This window comes from Podarcis bocagei, assembly GCF_964188305.1.
Source record: "Podarcis bocagei genome assembly, chromosome: 8".
Classification (NCBI taxonomy): Eukaryota; Metazoa; Chordata; class Lepidosauria; order Squamata; family Lacertidae; genus Podarcis; species Podarcis bocagei.
Window position 1 is genome coordinate 49741030 of NC_138133.1, and position 24524 is coordinate 49765553.

At 41.6% G+C, this 24524-nt stretch overlaps 1 long non-coding RNA gene across 1 annotated transcript in view; it reads left to right on the plus strand.

Moving 5' to 3' along the window:
- LOC308594125 overlaps positions 1-20963 on the plus strand; it is a 79474-nt gene extending 58511 nt beyond the window's left edge. Inside the window, exon 3 of the long non-coding RNA XR_014011348.1 lies at positions 20477-20963. This is a non-coding gene — a long non-coding RNA (uncharacterized lncRNA). The remainder of the gene's footprint in view (positions 1-20476) is intronic.
- Positions 20964-24524: the final 3561 nt, after the last annotated feature.

A 24524-nucleotide genomic window follows, 5' to 3' on the forward strand; every position in this document is an offset into this window, starting at 1 on the left:
GATACCAGCGGTCCTGACAATGGAGCTACATCAATACCTGCCCAATGGTGTTGTAAGTGGGTATATATCAAAATTATGATAATTTCTTGCTTCATTTGCCTTGGGCATGGGCAGGGAGGAAAAGGCATGGATACCATACCCACTCTGGTGGATAGCAGGATCTAGAATCAACCTAGATCAAAAGAAGCATGTTAAAGATCAGCATGAACTACGTTTTTGTGCTATAGAAGGGCTGGTGTGTACACAGTCTGAGTCTGCTGATGGTACGTTAAGTCAGATCTGTTAAGCAAGAGAGAAAACCAGGACGAGACAGACAATGACATATGAATAACAGGGATAGGCAAGGTGAGGTAGGCAATAAAAGAGCAGGTGTAGCTTATTGGAGTAGCTCTAGTTCCAGAAAGGCTTTGATAAAATCTCAAGCAGTGACTTAAAGGAGGAGAGGGAAGCAAAACTGAAGGTGTATTAAAGTGGAATAAAATTTGGACTACAGATCCATTGTTTTACAGAGCCACTGATCTTGACGTGAACCTTCAGAGGCAGTTGGTAACAACTTCTGTTCTCCAAGCTGTCTTGAAGAGTTTTGTCACAATTAGTCATGAAATTGCACTGATCAGACTTGCTGGCCTGTTGTCAGCTATGGAATGAGGATGCCTTTTACTTCCACAAACCCAGGGTCCACCCTCTCCTGACCTCCTCCCTCCATGTACAATAAAAGTAATATGGTTGCACTCTGAGATCCCCAGTGAGTCAAGGTGATCTTGCTTGTTGGCTCAAGAGGGAGATGCTCCTCAGAATGCATCCTCACATCCCATTCATTTTCTGGCAGAGGAACAATGACTCATCCTGTGATGAGGTCAGACACTACTTCATAGTAACTGTCCAAGTATATTTTTTCTCTTGTAGTAATACTGTGGTGTTTTACCACAAGGATGGTGTGTGTTGTTTTTAATGTGACATTAAAAATTGGATGCTGATTTAAAGTAGCACAGCAGGTAAACTGTACAGAGACCCAATCTCTTTCTGCCAAGAAGCTCAACTAAATAGCCATTTCTGGCATTCCCCTCTACCTAACTGCAATTGCATGTGAGGGGAGAGCAGGGATGATTCTGCTGACACCACCCCAGTTATTGCAACCCCACTGCGCTCCATCACTCTGAGCCAAACCTACCTTACAGGATTGAGATGAGGATAAAACAAAATACGGCATAAGCATCTTGAAGGACACCGTGCAAAAAAAAATTTATTATAATTTACTTCATAGAATTTATAAACTATCTTTTTCCAAAGGTCCCAAAGTGTACGCTGACTGTGAAATAATGTCATCTACAAAGCAAAATCAATTAAAATAAAATCCATACAGTACCATACAAATATTAATTACAGCATCAAGGCAATACAGACAGCCAAAGCCCAAAGGCAGAATTAGTCAGTTGCTCCAAAGGCTTTTGAGAAAAGATATTGACTGGAGAGCGGAAGACCCTTAGTAACATTACCATCCATGACTCTTAAGGGGAGAGAATTGTACAGACATGGCACAGTCATCAAGAAGACCTGTATAAAACTGTTGAATAACAGGCCTGGTGCAAGTGTGGAGGACTGCCTCTTCCTCCTCCTCTACACCACTGCCACCTCATCCACCACTGTGCCTCCTTTCTCCTCCTGGGTGTTGTGGGTGGCACTGCTGCCATTCTACAACTGTCACCTTTGCTGTTGTATGTGTAAGTGTTCTTCCCCAATAGTTGTACTGTAGCAACTGAGACAACCTCTGGAGCATTTGCTCTGAAGAAGGGCTGCTTTCAAGCAATATCATACCACTTTAAACTATACCAGACATAGGCAAACTCGGCCCTCCAGATGTTTTGGGACTACAACTCCCTTCATCCCTGACCACTGTTCCTGTTAGCTAGGGTTGATGGAAGTTGTAGTCTCAAAACATCTGGAGGGCCGAGTTTGCCTATGCCTGAACTATACCATTTTGTTTCCCCCAGGCCATCCTGGGAACTGTGATTTGTTAAGGGTGTTGAACACTGAATTGTTGGGATGCTTAAATGACTGGGAATGTGACATAATTTCTCCATCGATCTGTGGCATCACAGGTACTCAAGATTTTCCAGGTAACATAATGTAAAGATGCCAAGGATGCAGCTTGTTCTGAAGCATTTGTTCAGCTGACTTAATGGATAGACTTGACTACATATTTCTTGTACTTAGGTTCCAAATTAGCCATACTAGAGCCGTGTACTCTTATAGAATACAGTTCATGTATACTTATTTGTGAGTACGTATATTTATAATGTAAAGGTCTTTAATGCTTAAAGCGTCACTGTTCTTTATGGGCAGGAAACTGTAATGTTCAAAATCCACATCAAACACTCTCAGTTTGAATAATTATTATGCTCCTGGTGTACACTTGATATAAGTAGCAGCCATGAGATATATTTAGAAATTGTCCATGCAAAGTACTTAAATAATTATTACTAATCTGCTGTGTCTCAGGTTGAACGCTGTAAAAGGAGATGACCTACTGTCAGAAGAAATCTAAAAGAGACCTCAGTTATATATAAGCAAGGGTGTGATCTACCAAGCATAACCATCATGTGTCTCCATGTGAGGTCCAAATTAGACAGAATGTGAAATGCATTACTGTATTGCACATATATCTGTCAATAAATTGCAGCCATGGAAAGTGGTTGTGATCAGAATTGTGGCATGTAGGGAGAGGGTTAACTCTTTCCCCATGCATTGCAGTTCCAATACAAATCCTCCCCACCAACTGCTACATACCTTGGAAGGAATACTACCATTTGCAGGCTTTCCTCCTGAGGTTAATTACAACTTCGATGCACTGTAACTTCAGAGCTGCTATTTTGACAATCACCAGCAAGACAGATATGTATAATGCAATCAAACTTTTTATATATAGGCCCTGTTCACACAATATGGTAAGCCAAATTATGGCTTACCAAGACTACATAAACTAACAGGCTCCCAGAGAGGAGGTCACAGCTGTTTTGCTTCTCCCCAGTCCTTCAGCTTAGCTAAGGTGTGGCATAACTGCATCACCCAAACAGGGGCTTGTGTCTTCTCACTTGGCTGCAGCTTGTGGCTAGTGAAGAAAGAGCTCACCCACTCCTGTCTGCATTCTATTGTCTCCAGAGTCAGACTCTGGCTCTCTTTGTACTGGCAATCCTTCATCTCCCAAGTCAGACTCTTCCCAGGCATTCGATTCAGCCACATCCCTGACATCCTCTCTTTTTCATAAATCTTTAATCCACCAACACAAATAACTCCCTAGTGGCAATATATACATATGGCAGGAGTCCATCTACCACAAATACTCCTGCACATTATTAACAGTTGGCTTTTGGAAATGAAGAAGGCAATAATGCATTCATAAGCAAATCTGAATGATTCAGGTGCTAAAAGTTCTTGAAACGTAAACAAGGAGATTTGTAAAGAACAAAAGTCATATGGGAAAGAAAAAAGTCATTTTCACCTAGGTAGTCCTAGCGCATTGATTTCTATCTGGGTGTAGTTCTTGCCCAAGATTAAAGGTCATACTTTAACGGAAGGAGGAACAGCTTATTCTAATAGTAGCTCATTATCCTTATTTAGCTATAAGATGAGCATAACTGATAGCTTTTGAGTTTCATTTATTAAAATTTCCTTGATGTACCTAATGACCCCCCCAGGGGTTGCTGTGCCCACTTTCCACACCCAGTTTCTGAAACTTCATGCAGAAGATAAGACTCATAAATGATTGAGAAGGTGGTGACTTATTGCCCTCACATCCTTAACCTAATATTATGACTGGACTTAAGAGATTAGACAGGTGCAACTACACCTATTTGAGCCTCTAGTCGGCACATAAATATTCTATGACTAGTTCAACATGCCCCAAAGGGATTTTGGACTTTTATTTTCCCAAAGAGCAGACCTCCCATGTGGTATGCTAAATTGTTTTTTTTGAAACTGTGGGGTGTTTCAGGAAGAATTGTGATATAGCACAGATATTGCCTATGCAAAGGAAAGCATCAAAAATCCCATTAGACATAGTGAAGCCCTTGGATACATATGTCTGTGTGTGTCAGAGAGACAGATAACACTTGTTATGGTGTCTTTATAATATGGGTGTAATCTTCAAAGTAGAGCATACTACAATCAAGATAGACTCCAAAAGCATGCAGCACAGCCACTGATCCCGCTTCAGCATGGGCCCTCACAGCCTGGCTCCTTCCAGTTCAGCTATCTGTAGCTGAAAACTCTCCGTGCTCTCTTGATTTGTTTCCAAATTCCAGCTTGGCCTACTATCTTCTCGACAGCAAAGAGACAAGGGGAAGAAATCATAGGTTTTGTGCACACCAACAATCAAAGTGTGACAGGCAGGGGCAGAGGTTTGATCGAGTGCCACGCCTTCATTGTGTACAGTTGGAAGACAACATGGAAGAGTTTGCTGCTTCTGTCACATCAGAATCCACCTTTGATCTCACACACATAAGGAAGCAATATTTAACACCACATCTACTGAAAACAGTGGGTGGTTATATACTTTCAAAAAAAAAATATCCATGGAACAACAAATACCATCAAGCCACTATAAATGCAAGATAAACCTCTCAGTTTTCTGTTCTAGCTAAAAGGGAGGGGAAGTTTAGTTTATGATACCTCTCTCCATTCAAGGAACAAAGAGAGCTTGTGTGTCAGCTAGAACACTTATGCTTTTCTCTTTACTTTTAAGACTCTCACTGCACAAGCTTATACATACAGTATTTGCTTGGAATAAAGGCTCACTGAGTTCAGTGGGATTTCCTTTAGGGAAGAAGGAATGGGATTGCAATCTAAGAAGCTGCAACAGTTGCATTAATGACAGGGCTGGCCTGCCAAGGTGAGGAGACCACCTCAGGCAGCGGAATCCACAGGGACAGCAGATCCCAGTGTCAAGCTTTCTCTCCCCCCCCCAACCCCCAGTTCCTGATGTGGATCTTCCCTCACACCTTCTTCCCTGATGAGGAAGGGGGTGCCACTTGTGGTCCACCTCAGTTGCCAAAATGTCTTGGTACAGCCCTGATTAATAATTACCATCCATCACAAAGCAACGTAAAACAAATGGAACCTCAAAGTCTCTTTGGTCCTGATGTATTTTCATGTCCAAATGGATATATTTTTCCAACATATTTTACGCATAGTTTTCTGTGTTTGTATGAGATTGAGGGAGATGAAGCTGTGAGCTCTCAGTACTGGATTTTTGTACTAAGAACAAGCCCCAATTTTTCATATCCAAAGTAGATCTGAGAACTATCACTCTGAAGCTAGATATTAAGTACAAAGCATTAGTCTTGACATGTTCAGTGCCTTAGGGATTCAACAGTGTGCACACTGGAAAGAAGGATGCCTTTGTCCTTTAGCCAAGGAAGCAATTATTTCTGCAGCTGATTATTTGTATAATGATTGGTTAAAATAGGGTGTACCTGCTGCAGAAGCTCATGAAAACAAGTGCTTGGCTTTAATTTTGCAGCTTCTGCTTTATTTGATGGGTTAAATTCTTCCAGTACGGTTGCTAAAAATACCTGTTTTTGGAATTTTTACAACAGGCAGTGTTTTTATTTACAGTGTAGTCTTCATTCCACTCCACCCACAAAACACACACTACTAGCATTTGATTCACCCCTTAAGAAAAGAGGGGGCGTTCTGAGGCATTAAGAACAATCAGTTGTAAAACAGATGTTACATAAAATTCTTCCCTATCCCATTTCTGACTTCCATTTACTCCATATTTTTTGGAAAGCTGTTAGCTTGTGATGCATTTGGACACCTCGTATGATATCAAAATCAATTTTTGCATGATTTCTGAGATGAAAGAGCAATTTTGGATATAAGTTGATGCCATTTTGAATCAAGTTAGTGGACTGAACTTCTCCAAACTGAACTATTTTTTTTTTCACTTCTCAAATTTCCTGAATGACACCAAGTATGAGGCTGCCATTACTTCATATATACAGTGCTACATATTACGTATAGACACCACTAACCAGTACATCTGTGCATACTACATTCCTCTGTCCCTTAGGAAAGAAATATACTATAGGTGTTTGCAGTGTTCAAAACTCCCATTGTTCTAGGTGCATTTTGTGACAGGGAATTTCATTAGCAGTTTCTGAGCTCTGGGCACAGTACTGTGCCTAAAATTTCAGATTAAAACTGCAGAGTGGATGGAAAGGAGGACCTTTTTCTGCCTCTCTACTTCCTGCTACTCTCTGGAGAAGAGAGTCTCTTAAGAATAAGGGGTGGGGCAGGGGAAGGACTAGACCATGTGAAAAATTAACATAATATTTTAGCTGTAGTTCATTCATTTTTAGCTTTGTATTTTTGTTATTAAAAAAACACGCCTAGACATTCCATTGTTGTTCCCATAACCAAGGTTTAAGGTGCCATTTAGCCATTTGTTTTCCTCAAGCACTGTAAACCAAATAATGCTTTAATGAAAAGTATAAGAAGCACCTGAAAGATATTCCCAGTAAGGAATAAATTTTCTGGGAACCTATATTAGCACCCTCTGCTGTAGTTCATAGGCACTGGCTGATGCGCTGGGAGGGGAATTGCAGAACCAGGGTTCTGCATAGCTCCCTTCAGAAGATGTAAAACTTCAAGTAGCTCTTGCTTACCTCTAAGCATCGAGACCAATGTATGGGGATTTTGTGGCAGATTTCCTTGTTGGCATCCCACCCAGTGGCACAGTAGTACATCTTTAAGTTCAGGAGCTCATAATAACAACCCCCATTGCCGTGTTCACAAGGAGAATCCAAAAATACAGGCAGTTATACATCAAACAGCAACAGTACATAATACAGTGGTGCCCCGCAAGACGAATGCCTCGCAAGACAAAAAACTCGCTAGACGAAAAGGTTTTCCGTTTTTGCGTTGCTTCGCTAGACGAATTTCCCTATGGGCTTGCTTCGCAAGACGAAAACGTCTTGCACTTTTTTTAAAAAGCCGCTTGAAGAGGCGCAGTTGCGACGGACCGTGCTTCGCAAGACGAAAAACATCACAAGATGAAAAGACTCACGGAACGAATTCTTTTCGTCTTGCGAGGCACCACTGTACCAAATTTATTAGCATCAGCATGCCTAAGGAACCTGAGTAAAGAAAAGGAAAGGAATATCCAACCTCTGCTCAGTTATCTTTGTCATTCTCTGATTTCTAGGTTCTCACAAACAAACTTGAAAGCCTTGTGGTCACCTGCAACCACAGCAGCAAGAATTCTTATCGCTAAACACTGGAAGACTCAAGATTTGCCCACACTGGAAGAGTGGCAAACGCAATTGATGGACTACATGGAGTTGGCTGAGATGACTGCCAGGATTCGAGATCTGGGAGAAGAAGCAATGGAGGAGGACTGGAAAAAATGTAAGGACTATTTGCAAAAATTCTACAAGTTATATGAACTATAGGACTTCGCATGACTTGGAAGGTTAGCTCCAGCAAAGGGAGTGGAACATATATGAAATTAGATAATATTAATGAAAGAACCAATGTTTAAATGTTCAAAAAGGATAAATATATGTGTTTATAGAGTAATTGGATAATAAGTAATTTAAACTTAAAATGCAATTGAAAGTACAAAAGAAATACATGAAACAAGGTTATAATTTGCTGACAAATTTATTATAAAGATTGCATTGTGCGGGAGATGTGAGGAAGTCCGTTGGAAGATTGAAATAAGCTTTGGAAAAATCAGTTTTGTTTTTTTTTCCTTTTCTTTTCTTGTTTTCTTTGTCTTTCTGTATTGTTGATATCTATCTGGAAAAAAAGTAATAAAAATATCTTTTTTTAAAAAAAGAAAGCCTTGTGGTCACCATCATTCACTTGGCAGATCATGAAGGGTCCACCCAGTATCCCAGTGTGGATAATATCACCCATGCTCTGAAAAATAGGACTTAGAGCTGTGCTTCTCTATGCTCCACTATTCTCCATATGCCACCAAATAAATATTCTGAACTGGATAAATAAATGGTAAAATATTCTGTAATGGGATGCCCAGAAATGCCCACAGCTGTACATTTTCCTTGAGCAAAATTATATTTTTAAAAAAGATTAGCCTTGTGGGGTTTCAAGACACATATGGTTAAATGTTAAAAAATCCATCTTATACAATACGACATATAATGGCTGAGAACTGAATGTGTGCCAGAAGGTATGGGATTATTTTGCTGAGTGCAGTGCAATCTTGGGCTGCATACACACTGTATCCTGAAAGCATGTTCAAAGCACATTTCCCCTCTCTGGGCACTTGACTTTACCCCTCGCAGAGCTTCAGTAGACAGCCACCCTGAATAGACTACAGTGGCCAGAATTCTTTGAGGAAGGAAATGTGCTTAAAATGTGTTTTAAAGGTACAGTGTCGGCAACCTCATCAAAAACAGTTTGGCTTGGCTGGTCTCCTTTGACAGCTGTCTGCAACACCAAACCTGCCAAGCAGCTTTTCTCGGGTGGGGACTTGGGTGAATAATTAGCCTTGAGCAATGAAACTCCAGAGCCACACCTTGCTTGACTCTCTGATTTCTCCTCTCACTGCTGGAACCACATTATGACAGGGATGCTACAATCTTGATCATTCTCATGATCAAAGCCTTGACACTGTTTATTATATATGTGTGTGTGTGTGTATTTCTTTTGTGCCAGTACAGCTGTTGAAGCCGTCAGCTTAATTGTGCTGGAAGCCCAATACTTCGTTTTGGTGTGGCAGGTTCTTTGGAATGCTTTGGTATTTACCTCCACTATGAGAACTTTCTTATTCTTTTCAGCCCCACCTCAAGAATCCAAAATTGTATGACACATACTTCTGTGATAACGCCATCAAGAATACCTGCAACACACCATCTGAATTTGTCTTATTTAAAGGACAGCCTTATTTTAAAGTGTTAAAGAGAAAGGCAAATCTTTTAATGAGCTATTATGATAGCCTAATCATGATAATGTTGCTAATGTCTTCTACTTCATTAATCTAAGACAGGAATTTAAAAGGGATATAAAGTCTCATATCCTATAATCATTTTTTTCTGAAACTTAAAAGGGTGGCTAGAAGAAAAAAGAAGAGTGTCTCATCACTAGCTCTGGCCCCAATTAATTTTGGCTTTGGCACCACCCACTGATGACTTCAGTCCCACCCATATTTGGTATGTGGCTTCTAAGAGATTTACCACAAGATAATGCAACCCTTTGGTTCAAAAATGTTCCCAAGTCCTGTCTTAAAGGGCTGCAGTAAATGTTCATTGGGAAAAACAAAGCACAAAAACTAAGTCAGGGCCGTCTTACCCATAGACGCTAGTGGTGCGGGGCGCCAAGTTCTGGAGAGTGCCAGGCGAGAGTCCAGGGAATACCGAACGAGCGCGCTGAATGAGCAAGGGTGCGTGAGCCGCTACCGCCAAGCGTCGCCTTGGTTTTTTCCTTTTAGCCTGCAGGCACCGAATTCTGTGGGGCGCCAGAAGGTTAAAGGGGAAAAACCGATGCTCGGCAGGAGCGGCGCATGCGCCCTCGCTTGCTTAGCGCAGGCCCGCTCGCTCTGTATGCTTGCTCACCCAACAGGTTGAGGCACAAGCATGCACAGTGCCCCTCCTGCTAGCCATCTTTGTCTTTGAGCCAGGTATCAGGCACCGTGGAAATCCACGGGGCCGGCTCCCTGGGCCCGCTCACTGCCCTCACCTGCTTCCGCTATGCCGCGCCAAAGGAGCGTCACGCCCGGAGCCTCCGCCTGCCATGACCATTGCAGCATGAAGTGGCCAGCTGAGCCCGGAGGTGCCACGTCCAGCCTCTGTCTCTTCCCCAGCAGAGGAGCCACCCTCCAGCTGCTGCCCGCCTCCTCCAGCCCCTCAAAGCTGGGCATGTTGCTGGCAGCACCGTCCCGTCCCAAGAGGCTTCCTCCGCCGCTGTTGGTGTCTCCCTTAAAAAAGGTTGACAACTCTGGGAAACGGATGGGGGAGGTGTGCCGGAGGGATCTTTGCACCACAGGACTGGATATGCTTAAGATGGCCCTGAGTAGAATGGTCTCTATAGTGTTTTGTTTCATGGCCCAATTACATGTGTGTAACTTTCCTTTTTAAGTTATATCTAGAGACATAGAGAGAGTTGTATTTAAGATACCTGTCAAAAAAATATAGTTGCAAAAGAGGGGGGCAAAGACAATGGACCAAATAATAAAAGAAAGTGTGTATTTGCTTATTCTGTTGCCTGCCCTGAGATCACCTGTTGATGAAGGGCAGGGTATATTTTTTTAATAAATATATAATTATAAATAACCCAGAATATAGGTAAGTAGCTATAAAAGAAGAGTTAGATGCCAGAGGGCAAACCTCTCCAATTAACTTTTGTTAAAAGCAACAACAACAGCCCAAAATATCATAAGCCAGCCAAAGTTACCCCTGTTCCAAACCCTGCTCAGAAGGAAGGCTGCTGAATCGGTCGAAGCCAGGCAGAAGAAAAACAAAACTTTAAAACAGAGTTTGACACACTCCATCATTTTTGCCAGTGTAACTTCAGTTGGGTTGCTGGGTCATATGACTGAGATATAAGGAGTTTGGAATAGGAATAAGTCTCCCCCTGCCCTGTCCCACCACTGCCACACACACACATCTAAAACGGCCCTTTTCAGGACTTTTGCCAGACTTCACAAGGAGAGATGAGAGCCAGCTGAGCTAGGATGGAAGATGGAAGTGTATCTCCAGCTGAGCCAGGCAGGGGAATTTGGCTGGCATAGCCCTGGCTGAACCCCGGCTCAGCTGGAGATGCACTTATTCCAAACTGCCCTTAGAGGTTTTTGAGCAACAGAATGGGGAGGCCATGTGTGGACTGGGTTGAACCCTTTCCATTCCTGACATTTTCCCAGTGGCAGACCTTTGGGTCTCAAATTTCAGCGGTGCCCTGTGTGGTGCCAAAATCCTCCCACCTGCCTCTCACCTTCCATTCTACATCATAGTTGTGGTGCCCCCTGTGGTGCCAGCTCCATGCTCAGTGTGACCAAATCACCTCCATTGCTCCACCCACGTTTTTCTATGGCCCACCCACCACAAATGTGGCCTGGCAGGTTGTCTGTGAGGGAGTGTGGTACTCAGGCTAGAAATGTTCCCCATCCCTGGCCTGCGGCCTCTTTGGTGCCAGCTCCAGCAGCTTATCTCAATAATCCTGAGCTAAAGAACACACCTTCCCCCATTAAAATTCAAGTACACTTGCCCATGGCTGTGGCATGTCCCTGACAATAAACACCCTTAACCTTATCTTCTCCCACACACAACAACAACAACAACAACAACAACAACAACAACAACAGTGGGACAGGCTGCTATCATTCCTGCATCTGTAAGCCAGGAGATGCATCTTCTGTTGCACTTCCATATGCCATGCAGTTACTAAAATAATATGCAAATAGTGGCGACTCCAAGGTAGGAACTGAATCTGTCTCAAGTTCTCCAGCCTCCTTGGCTCTTGAGGAGAGATTTTATCAGGATGCAACAGCCTGAAGGGTGTAATTGGAGATTGGTCTGAGCTGTAGGGTATCCCCCAGGGAGAGAGAGAGAGAGAAAAAGGTCTGCTGGAACTTAGGTGCTGACATAATAACCTTTGTAGCAGTGAGAGGGGCAATTTAATATATAGCATGTAGTGGCACTTATGCATTTGGGGACATCTTTCTAAGGCTGCTTAGTCCTGGGGGCAAGGCAGGGCAGGTGATTTTCATTCCAACCTCAATGAGGGAGTGAAGACAGAAGGTTCCCCTGCCCATGCACTGCCTTCACCTTAAGAATTGGGCTTCCCCACCCGCGTAATTAGTTAAGACAAAAAACAAGTTATGTAGCTGTCTGAAATGTATATAAGTGCATGCCTAGTTTGGTCCTCAGAAGCATCCAAACAGTTGGTTTGGTTGCTGTCTCTTTTAGGAACTTCAGGATTCACGTTTGGGAGCATTTCTGCTTTGAGAGTCTGCAAAATTGCTTTTCTCTCCTGTTCTGTGAATAGCTACAGATGGCATTTGGTGGTCTATGTGGCAGTGGATTAATGATGAATCCTCATAGCATCTTTAGTTTTGTTCCAAGTTCATGGTCCTATTGTCATAATAAAAAATACGAAGCTATATTTGAAATGGTCTGAAAAGTAACAGTGGACAACTTGCTCCCAGTAGTTGCTTGATCCAATTGCTTCAGACAAATATCATGGCATTCCCGTCTAGTTCTGTATCCTTAAAGCCTGAAGTGATGCTCTTTGGGTGCTGATTATCTTTTTGATCACTTCTGAAGCCTAAACCTCCCTGTTTGCATAGCTATTAACATAAGAGGGGAGGATAACACCTTTGGAGATATTCTGACAGAAATGCTTCATAACTCAAAGAGTTCACAGAACACAGCAGGACTTCCAAACATGAAGTCAAAGCTCTTTTTGCTTCATTCTGGTTCCTAATATAAATTTAAAATCTTTGCTGGCTGGAGAACTGGCTTTCCAAATGCATCTCTTCTGTATTCTTTTCTGCATTGGCAAATGGCATATTAACATAAATAGTGTGCAAGAGCCTCAGAGTTGATCTAAGTCTGACATCTGGAAATGCTGTGCAAATATTTGATTACGTCAGTCCAAATCAGAACTGTCACCAAGTTAAATATATCTTAGAGTTGTCTCCAATGTTAGTCCTATTCAGAGTGGATCCACTTAAAATAGTTCATTAAGCATGTTTATTAATTTCAGTGAATTTACCATATGTAAGAGTAACATTGGATCCTCCCATAAGAGTTGTAGTCAACTAAGCCCTACTCAGAGTAGACTCATTGAAATTAGTAGACCTAAGCTAGTCATGTCTATTAATTTCACTAGTCCTAGCATTGAATACCACACTTAGTATTTGAGTGGTATGAATTTTAAGCTGTTATCCTGTGCATTCTTACCTGAGTGTAAGCCCCATGGAACACAATGGCCCTTATTTCTGATTAAATGAGCATAAGATTGCACTGTGAATCAAGTATCATGCAATCCTATGCATGTTTACTCAGAAGTAAACTATAGTGAATTCAATGAGACTTAATCTCAGATAAGTGTATCGTATTGCAGCCTTAAATTAATTAAGTCTGCATGTGAGTAAATCTTTCTGAAGGGACAGGGAAAGACTTCCTCCACATAAACACTTTGTTGTTGTTGTTGTTAATTGATTAGTCTAACAAATTATTAATTAGCAGCAATTACAAATCATCACAAAGGCACCAATGATTCTGGCACTTGCCAGAATCATTCCAAAGGCACCAAAATGGCTTTGCCCAGGCCACAAATGAGCTATTTGGTGGGGCCTGAGTGCAAACCCTGCTTTCAGCCCATCTGACAACATAGTGCAAGTCGGCATGGCTTGGCTAAAATGGCCTGGCAGACCTTATTAGATCCACAGGCCAGAAGTTCCCCGTACTAATCTGATTCTGTCCTAATTCCAGTATATGTATGTGTGTGTGTGTGTGTGTGTATATATGTATATATATATATATATATATATATATATATATATATATATATACACAAAAAAAAAAATTCAAGAAAGAAGTTATAACTATATTTGACTAAAATCATTAATATTTCAGAATGCTGTAATGAAATTAAATCCTGCTGATGAGATTTAGATATTCATTACATTCTCTGTATTACATCACACATGGGATGTGTGTGGTGTGTGTGCGTGTGCGTGATTCTCCAGAAAATCAAGGTTCTGTTTCCAAATTGTCCTGCAAGTGAAACCTCCAATTAACAACAACAACAAAACTAAGGCATTTTGGATGTATTTGTTATGACCTGGCAGATAATATCCTGAAATTAAGAGAGGTTATTTTATACGTAGAATGGAAATCATGCATTGAGCCTGCAATTCTGTACCCATTTATCTAGAGTAAGCTCCAATGTACTTGATGTACAGTGGTACCTCGCAAGACGAATGCCTCGCAAGACGAAAAAGTTTTCCATTTTTTGAGTCATTCTGCAAGACGAATTTCCCTATGGGCTTGCTTCGCAAGACGAAACGTCTTGCAAGTTCTTGCGAGTTTGTTTCCTTTTTCTTAAAGCCGCTAAGCCGCTAATAGCTGCTAAGCCGTTAATAGCCGCTAAGCCGCTAATAGCCGCTAAGCTGCTAATAGCCGTGCTTCGCAAGACGAAAAAACCGCAAGACGAAGAGACTCGCGGAACGGATTAATTTCGTCTTGCGAGGCACCACTGTATTGTTAGAATGTTGGATTAGGGACCAGGAGACCAAGGATCAAACCCCCACATGGCCATGAAACTCAGTGGGTGACCTTGGGCCAATCATTCCTTCTCAGCCTAACCTCCTGCAGAGGGGTTGTTGAGGAGAACCATATATGCCACTCTGAGCTGCTTGTGGGGTGGGGTGGAAGGTGTGATATAAATGCAATGAATGAATGAATAAATAAATGCTGCTAAGTAGGTAAGTGCAACCTATATTTTAGTAATGTTACAGTTAGAAGATATATGGTTAGCTCAAGAAGTTACATGTGAACATCCTAATTAGTCAATGTGAATGTGCTTGTGCAATTTAAAATATAGAATGAGAACTATAGTTACCAGTGCCTTTTTATTAGTTTGGCTGCCAAAAAAAAATTTCACAGTATTTAATAAGTTCAAAAACAGGGATTGCTTTGAAGAATTAAAAACTTAAAACATATGCCAAGCTATTTTTTTTTTTGCTTGACATCTTTTTTTCTTTTTTTTAAGAAAGCAGTATGATGTAGGGGTTAGTGTTGAATTTGGACCCGGGCGACCAGAGTTCTTTTTTTAAAAAATATAATTTTTATTAACAGGCTAATCAAATCACATTATTTCCAAATCACATTAATTCCAAATTATACAGCCAAATTTTTAAATTTTATTGGGGGTACCCATACTTCAAGCTCTGAACGGGGGTCCAAGCATCACTTTTATTGCTGCTTTAATTAGACAGTTCTATCCAGTTCTATCCGGATAGTCTCTTTATTACTTTCTTCATCTTCTTGTTATTATCGTATATTCCTTTCTTTGTGATCTCTGATAAACTTCACAAGCGGGTTGGAAGCAAACATCCTCTGTGTGGGTTTTACACTCTCCAAAAATCATATCACATAGGGACAGCCGCCATTCCACACCTCCGTAAAGAATTTATCCTCAGTCTGTCCATTAATTTTTCCAGGCTTTCCAAGTATATCTGAGGGCTCTGCCAGGTTTAGATCACATTCCAATCATCATTCACATTCCGATGATCCTGGTCCTCCTCCCCCCGTCTTTCTTAGACAAGCCTGTCTTAGCGAGGCGCCATTTAAAACTGCGTCATAAAATTTTCCTCCGTTCTCCGGTGTTTACCAATCGTCTCTTTGATCCATAATTCTCCACACACAGTTCTTAAAATCCTGCTTGTGATTAATAAAATGCAACAATTCTTCTTTTCTGGGATAGAGGGTTATTAATACTCACATAAGGCAAAGAAAATAAAAGTTTTTTCCTCCACCCCCCTTCTGTTTCACTCCAAACATACCAGTCTCTTAATGGTGATTCATCACTTGATTTATTTGTCCCGCCCGTCGCTCCGGTCCCAGAGATCCATTAATCAGCAGTCTTAGCTCCCGAACCTCGCTGGATGTATGTGCTTCAGCTTCTTTCCAATTATATATTTCCAATTATATTTTCGAGCTGAAGCAAACCAGTACGCTGATTGGAGAAAGCGTCAGGAAGAGCCGACTTCACCGAGGGCTGGTGCCAAGTGACCGGACACCCCCTTCTTTCGATCCGGGGGTGCATTATGGACACCGCTGGCAAGGCAGTCCCCCCATCTCCTTGGGGGGTCAGGAAGGTTGCATACTTCCCATAGCAGCCTCTTAATTACCTCGTGTGTGTCGGAGAGATGTTATTGTCAGCCATCTTCCAATGCACCACCTAGTGCCCCCCCCCCGGGCGATCAGAGTTCATACCCCTGCTCAGCCATGAAGCTCACATGGTGGCCTTCGGCTAGTTGCTGTCTCTCAGCCTAACCTACCTCACAGGGTTGTCATGAGGATAAAATGGAGAGGTGGAGAACCATCTACATCACCTTGAGCTCCTTAGTGAAAAATATATTAATTGCTAAGTGACTGTATAGAGGTCCTCACACTCCCATTTTTTGAAATCTCAATAACAGCTCCAGTTTGTGCTTTGGGGTGATCATTCTTAACAAATTCTGAGAGATAAATAATCTTTCTTTAAATTGCCTGGTAATTAAACTCTTGGTGTAGACATGACGCTGTAACCCAAGTGTGTCTATTTCCTTTGCACTTCCTCTTTCATACTAGAATGCAATAAGTTTTAGTAAGTTATTATCCTCTTATCAATAATTGGGCTGGATGCACACCCATCATTTGGGGTGTGGTTCTATATTTCAAAAGGAATCAAGCCACCTTTGTCTCCAAACTCCAATTAGTCATCTTTTCCGTCTCTTCTTTGACAATCCATGTAATTCTTGCAGCATGGTCATTGGAAACTGTGTGATTTGATATTTGAATATGTTTAAATCTGGTTTTGGTTAGGAATTCTTTAAATATGGAACTAGTGAAGTTTGTCCCATTATTGTTACAATTATGTATAATCACAAATAAGGATAGTCCTTGGGTAGCAAAGCTTTGTGTAATCCAGAAAATGCTGTCATTCTCAATATTTAGTTCTGTACTCCTGACTTTTGAGGTGGCAACAGACTTCTCAATAGGAAATATAGCTGACAGCCATAGACACAGAGAAAAATTACTTTCTGTTTGTCCTCATTTGTGATTTCACGTTATTCATTGCTGGGAAGAAACTGAAAGGAACTAGCAAGAATAGTTGAAGGGCCAAGTTGTGGCCCGGCCCTGTCAGAATGACAGTGTAAGTTTATGTTACATTTTTAAAAAATTATTATGTTGACAAAAAAATACAAACAAATTAAAAAATGGTTATAATTTATTGCCAACCTAGAGCGCAGGATTTGTTTTGCTTCCCATTAATTTCAACAAAATCCAGACCAGAGCTGCATTCCTACGCTATCAGTAACCTAGTTCAAAGTACAGGACCGAATGTTTAACTAAAGTTAATCCATGTACATTTGGAGCTTCACATGCCTGATGTGTCTTTTCTGTATTTGCTGTGAAAATCCATTACATGCTTCACATATAAATTGTGGTGGTTTACAAACTATAAAAGATAGAAAAAAATGAATCAAATTATATCTTTTAAGGGAAAAATCACACATTGCATGCTATTACATGAAGCAAAAGCCCCAACGTTTTTGTTGCTGCTGCTGTTATTTTTCATGAGAAGCTGCCTCTGGAGACAGTGATGTTGTTGTTTTGTTTTTAATAAAAAGCTGCCTCGGGAGGCTGTGCTTTGGAGCAAAAGAGTAATACAGAGACCAGGTGCCTAACTCTTTCCCTGCAGGTCACAATTGTCCTTGCATTGTATAATTGTCATTGTAAATATGCACTTGGAACCCTGTGAAGGGGAGGGGAGCAGCAGACTGGGGAGCAATTTTGCATGGGGAAACAACCAGCGGCTAAAAGGGTTGTTTATTTATGAAAAGGTTTTGTCCCATGCTTCCTGTAAAGCGCTAAGAGTGGCATACATATTTCTCCTTTTATCCACACAACAAACCTGTCGGATAGGTTAAGCTGAGCGATGGTTACTGTCCCAAAGTCACCCAGTAAGCTTTGTTGCTGTGGGAGGATTTGAGTCTGAATCTCCTTGGTCTAAGTCCAACCCCCCAACTGCTGCGTTACACAGGCTGTGCAACTCCTTTTCTGGCCATTCAAAATTAATATACCCTCAAGCCTATTATTTTCCCATTTTGACATATCAGGGCTTCCTTGCACACGTTTGTATTTAACATGTAGGTTGTGTGCATGCCAACTTGTTTCTAATGCAAAATCATTCGTGCTCATCCTCAACGTGCTTCTTTCAATCCAGATTGATTCTAGAACCTGCCATCCACAAAGGGTATCATGGTGACTTGATATGCACTTGGAAACCCTCCCCTTGATTAGGTTAGCCAAACCTTTTTCTCCCTGCACATGCTCCAGATGAACGAAGAAGGAAGCGGTAATGTGCGCGTCCCACAGCATCATTGCACAGCTGTGGCAAATCCATTGCCAGGACCACCTACATCTGTTTTCAAATGGACACACTGAGATGTAGTGCAATAGATCTAAATTCTGTGAGGACTACATGGGTAAAAACAAGTGCTCAGTCTCCATTGATTCTAGAATAAAACGTCATGTGTATGCTGGCATGGTTCCCCCCCCCCCTTATTTTAAACAGTTTTTTGTAGCACAGAAGTCTGCATGATTTAATGCTACAATTGTTGCTAGGCCACTGTATGGCTACTAGTAGGGCTGTGCTGACACATGTTCTCCATTTTCTCAATAGTTTTCTTCCTCTGTGAAAGAGGTGTCCTTTCTTCTCATTCTCGCTTTGGAATTTATGTGAATGTGAGATTTTGACCTTAACGGTTGCACGGTGGCCAGGGGTGGTATGGGTGTGTTTCCTTTCCATCAAACATTTCTCCAGGACTCTGCAACCTCCCTGGCTGCCTACACTTCCTGATTTGAAAAACTCTAATGGGAGGAATTTCTTCCTGGTGTATTCCACTGGAAGGCAACCAGGAAGGCTGTAGAGTGCAGATCCTACCCAGAAGAATTACACAAAAACCGTTTTGCTTTGATAATTTTCCAATACATTTATTTGTATTAATTGTATTGATGGAGAGTGAAGAATGGCTCAGAGCATTAACATTCTAAAAGTCCTTGTCTCCTCATTAGATTTATGGGGGGAGAGAGAGGGTGCCAGAAGCCATAGCTTTGGATCCAGCACATATCAAGACATGTCTGTCTTTCCAGCTTCCCTCTCCAGCTTCAGACTAAACACCAAGACTAGTTCCCTGGCTCATTGTTTTCCTAACTCTAGGATTACATGACATCCAGGCAGGTAAGAGGGGAGATGGCTTACCCCCTCCTCATAACTCACTTGTATCTGTGGCAACATAGCAAACACTTCAGTCATGCAGTTATTTGTGCCAGCTAGGCCATAAACTAAACACAGAAACTGGTATGACGGGTTTAGCAGTTCCTGCTACTACAGGCCCCCATCTTGTAGATACAAAAAACACAGGTTTGTTGGCGATTCACAAGCATTATCAAAACCAATCCGCCCAAATCTATAACAGTACTGATGATGTACTCTTTATATAGCCAAAACTGTACCATCCACACACAAGAGGGAGTTAGTGGCACATTTAGGGTAGCCACAAGTTTTGCAAAAGTAAAAATAATCTGAGGAAAATACCCTAAGAGGGGAACCCCCTCCCCTATTGCCAAGAGCCCATTGAGGACTGGCCAGACTCAGTGGCCACAGTGTCTATTGATAGCAGTGGTGGGATTAAAAAAAAAAGGTAGGAGGATGCAATTGAATATCATTGAAAGGGGCAGAACCTGCACAGAACCTGTAGGTTCCACATGTAAGCAGAAGAATCAGTTCTCTATGTCCTGCTGTTGGGCATCCTAGCCTCTTTGAAATGAATAGAGGATGCACGGCCAGGCTTGTGTAGCCAGAATAAATGTTGCTTTACTATTGCTCTGTTCCAGCTCCTGGTTTTACAGTGTTTGAATACTGGGCTTTGCCAAATGAAATATATATGTAATGAGTATATTATAAAATAACAATAATAATAAACAGTGTCCTGTGTGTTTTAAAAACTGTAGTGATGATGGCTGATTTATGTTTTCTGCATATTTGTAACCTCTATGGCTGTAAACTATCCTTCAGAGATCATACTATTCCTGGTTGTCTTAAGAGTTTAGCAAAGCTAAGATCTGCACATATGAACAAACGTACATGCGCAAATATATTAGTAGGAGTTAAGTAAATTGTCAATTTTTTCTGCCATTATTATCTCACTTAGTGGAGGCTGCCACCATCACAATTACTAAAATAGTTTCTTAACATAATTCCTGACCTTAGACCTACTTAACTACACATTGTTTTATATAGATAATTGTAGAGTTTGGATATATTAGCCCTTATGGCATTCTGTTTTTAGAAGTTTTGCTTTGTACGTCAGTGAAATATTGAAAAATAATCCTTTACCTGGGTAAAATAAACATAAGCAAATAAATATTTGCTAAATATTCATTTATTGGTTAAGAGTTTAGAGAAATGGAAAAATTAAAACAAGCAATAAAAGGACAAGTGTCAAAAATGGTGCCGTGTCAAAAATGACCACAAGTCATATTTCACCTTTTCACCTTTTCTCCACCCTCCTTCCCAAGTAAGCCCATTAAATCCTGTGTCTAATTTCACCATTGCCCAAGTGGCACCATCTGAACTGACAAATATGGATTGTTTGACCTGCCTATATGGTGCAGGAGCATAATATGTGCATATACTCTGGGGCACTGAGTACAGTTTTTGTTTTATTCTCCCATAGCTTTTTGCACATTTGGGTTATATCCACCCAGAAGGCCGATCCATATATGGAACCCTGTATGACCTTCACTGAATTGCAGTGGAGAGAGCTGCAACCCACAACCAATGAAGTCAAGGCAGCAGAGCTGGGGACAGGGAAGGAACGCCCTTTGGTTTGATTGGTTATAAACTTCACCCAGAAGTATTCATTTTACTAATAGCAATCAACTGCATTTTGATTTTTTTTAATTAAACTGTAGTTATCTCTTGAGTTTCAAAGCACTTTGTGTAGCTCATTCATGGGAAATAAAAGCTTTGGGTCAAAAGAGTTTTTTAAAATTCCTTTGACTTAAAACGTGGGTGTTCACTTTGGCTGCTTCCCAAGCAAAGAGAACCAAGGGAGCAAATTATAGTCCACACCCAGTTGGGAACTTTCTTCAGGTATTTCACAGACATGCCTTGCATCTGAATTGTTCATATTTTTTCTGCAGAGAAAAAAGCTTCTCCAAACAACATTGGGCAGAATATTTCTCTTTCAACTGTTTTGTTTTGCTTTTAAGCATATTAATTTTGTCTGGGGTTTGGCAATGTGTGAGGCAGGGAACCTATTCATGTTTCCCTATGAAGTATTTTTTCTACGGTTTTGCCTTATTTAATTATTGGATTATTAATAACAACAACAACAAATTTTTACATGCCCTTCAAATTCAAGTCCCAGGGTGAGTTACAACAATTTACAATTCAGAAGTAAAAATAGTTAAAACAAATTACAGTTATAGGAATAGTGTAGGTCCTGAAAACACACCTCAGGTGTCAAAAGTGGGGATAAAGATCTGCATCTACAGCATTCACCAAAAGCTGTAACATGAATATGCCAGATGCACCTCTGTGGGGATGCCTTTTCCTGTGCCTTCTGTGGAACTAATGAGAGCCCCTATTGCAGCTGTGAACATCCAAAAGTATCTGTAGGAAAGGAGGTGATCTTTCAGATATTTGTGGCCTAAGTCATTTAGGGCTTTAAACACTAGTGTGAGCAAATTAAATTGGGCCCAGAAATGAACTTGCAGTCAATGACAGTTTTAGAACAGGGTTTATATGAGTTCTAAATGGAACCTCAGTCAATAATCTGGCAGCTACATTTTGAACCGTGAAATTTCTGAGGGCTTCAAGGACAGCTGCACATCAAACACATTGTAATAATCCAGTCTAGAAGTTACCAAAGCATGGAGTAGCAGTTATCTCTGTCCAAGACGGGCCATACCTGGTGAACTAGCCAGAGCTAGAAATAATCAAACCTAGCCACCGAGGCCACCCGAGTTGAATACCCTCAAGCTATAGTCCTGCCCCTTCTAGGGCAGTGCAAGCTTGTTCATAACAGGCCATCTTCCTGCCCACATCCTCAACTCAAGAACTTGGAATACATAACACCTGTTTTTTCAGGGTACAGTTTCGGTTTCAATTTCTTGGCTCATACCCAGCACATTGTTGCCTCCAAACACCTATCCAGCATCTCAGCCACCTCTCCTGATGTAGATGGAACAGAAACAGAGCAGGTAGTCACCAGCATATTGGTGACACTTGGTTCCAAAAGTCCTCTCAGTGGCTTCATGTAAATATTAAATAGCATGGAGAACAAGAACCCTCTGGGCCTCTCATAACTGCTTTTTGGAAACAGCCCTGGAAATAGGAACAGAACCACTGAAGTACAGTGCCTCCAGGCTCCAATTCCATGAGCCTCTCTAGAAGGATACCATGGTCAATGATATTGAAAGCCATCAGGAGGTCAAGAAGAACAAGCAGGTTCACACTCCCCATATCTCTTTCCTTACAAATGTCATCAACCAGGGTGGTCAAGGCAGCTTCAGTGCCATGATCAGGTCTGAAGACAGGCTGAAATGGATCCAGATATTCAGTCTCCTTCAAGCATGCCTGAAGCTGAACCACAACTGCCACCACCCTCTCAAGCACCTTGCCCCAAATGGAGATATATGCCACTGGGCATTAGTTTAAAACTTCCTCATCCAGGGAAGTCCTCTGTGTGAGAAAGAAAGGGGGGGAGAAAGATTCTGCATTTTTCTGCATGAAATAAGTAGCTCATTCACCTTTAAGAAAAAGATGTCTATTGTATGACTGGTTGTTATTTTTTTGAAACCAACTATCATGCCAGTATAACCAGTCAGGGATGAGAACTTCTCAGACTTGTGAAGTGAGAGAGGGAACTAGTCGTTGTTGTAGCTTGTCCTGTGGAACAACTTGTGCATTAAGTAGAGGTGTGGCCAGGAATGCCTGAGAGCAAGAAAGATTGAATGATTGCAAATCAGATATTTCAGTTCATGATGAGAGAGCAGAGTAGTCTATGGATTACAACACAGAGAACATACTCTCTGAATCAACCATTCATGGCACCAGAAAATACATGTTTAAAATGGTCGTAAACAGCTAGTGTACCTGCCTACAAACATAAACGCAATGTTCAGTTTTCGTGAGGAAGATCTTGACTAGTGGCACCCATCAGTATATGCACAAGTAGCTTCTTTCCATCAGTTGCTTATGAGGAGAGGCAAAATGCTTTCCCCTCATCCCTGACTCACTGCATGATGCTACTTGCAAACTGCGTATGATGATTAGGTGGAGACGTGGAACCACTCTGCATATCCTCAGTCAGCAAAATTGGTCTGGCAGGGTAGTCTGCCTTCTGAGGATCCCATGACTGACAGAAAGAGGGTGGCTCAAAATCCCAGGTTCCGCCTTGCTCTGGCCCAGCTGTGTGCTCAGCCTGCCTCTGGCTCCCCTTTTCCACAAATGCTGTTGCAGACTTAGGGTAGTATTCAACTAAGTATTATTCGGAGCAGTCATGTTCATTTATTTCATTGGGTCTACTCTGAGTAAAGTTTAATTCGAATAGCACCCTTATAACCTATTCTTACCTTTTCAAGCGGCCCCAAGGGCCATATACATTATGATATGTAAAGACGCTGTCAGGAAAAAGTGAAGCATTCACATGTAAAGGGGCCTGAGATGTTGATGCATTGCTCTGATTAAATCTGCTAAATCCTTCCCAGTTTTCTTGATATCAGATGGAAATTCATTTGAGGAACAGGGAATTTTGCATCTTCTCGGTTCTTGAGGCTCTATCAGGAGTGAGGCAGATGCTGTTGGACTCCAATACCCATCAGTCCCAGCCAGCATTACCAGTGGTTGGCAATAATGGGAGTTGTAGTCCAACAACGTTCGGAGGGTCATATGTTCCACACTACATGAAGGATTAAATGTAGAGTGCATATTTATATGTAATGGTTTTCATTGTTTCTTTCAACAACAAGGCTTTCTTTTAGTACTGCTGCCTCTCGTTATTTTACTTGTTGATGCTTTTGTTTGAAAGGAATGTGTGGTTTTAATTTTAGTTCTTTGTTAGTTAGTTATTATGAAGTACATTTACATAATGGCTTTTCCCCACATTAGAACTGAAGGTTCCTGAGTGATCTTCCGTCCAAGCACTGACCAGATCAAGAGCTGCTTAGCTTAATCAAGGTTTTATTGCATTTTATTGTAAGCCACTTTTTAGTGCTTTAATAGAAAAGCAGAGTATTAATCTTAAAACAAACCAACAGAGCAATCCAAATAGTCTGTGAGAGGTTTGGATTGAGCAGATACATCCCTTCACTTGAATCTACCAGCTCAGATGGCCTCCTGTCAGCTGCAAAACTTGTGGGAAGTCTACTCACAGCATCCCTGCTAGGTGGAGCCCAGTGGAAAGCCCCAAGCAGGGCGTTTGGAAGGTGGGGCTGAGCCAGCCTGTGATCTGCTTGATCCCAAGATCTTCTCACACCTTTCGTCAGCCAGCAGTAGGACCAGACCAGATCTGATTGCCGCACTAGCCTGATTGTCCTGTTCTCTTCCCTTCCATCATGGCTGCTGAGAAATGCAGAGCTGCAGATCCGGTGGTGGCTCAGCCACTCCGTAAAGCTCTGACGACAGCAACATAAAGTTTGGATTGTCTCCTTAGTACATTAAGAGAGGATTGCAACAATGGACTACAGCAGTTGCTTGCTACAGCTTTCCTTCTGCAA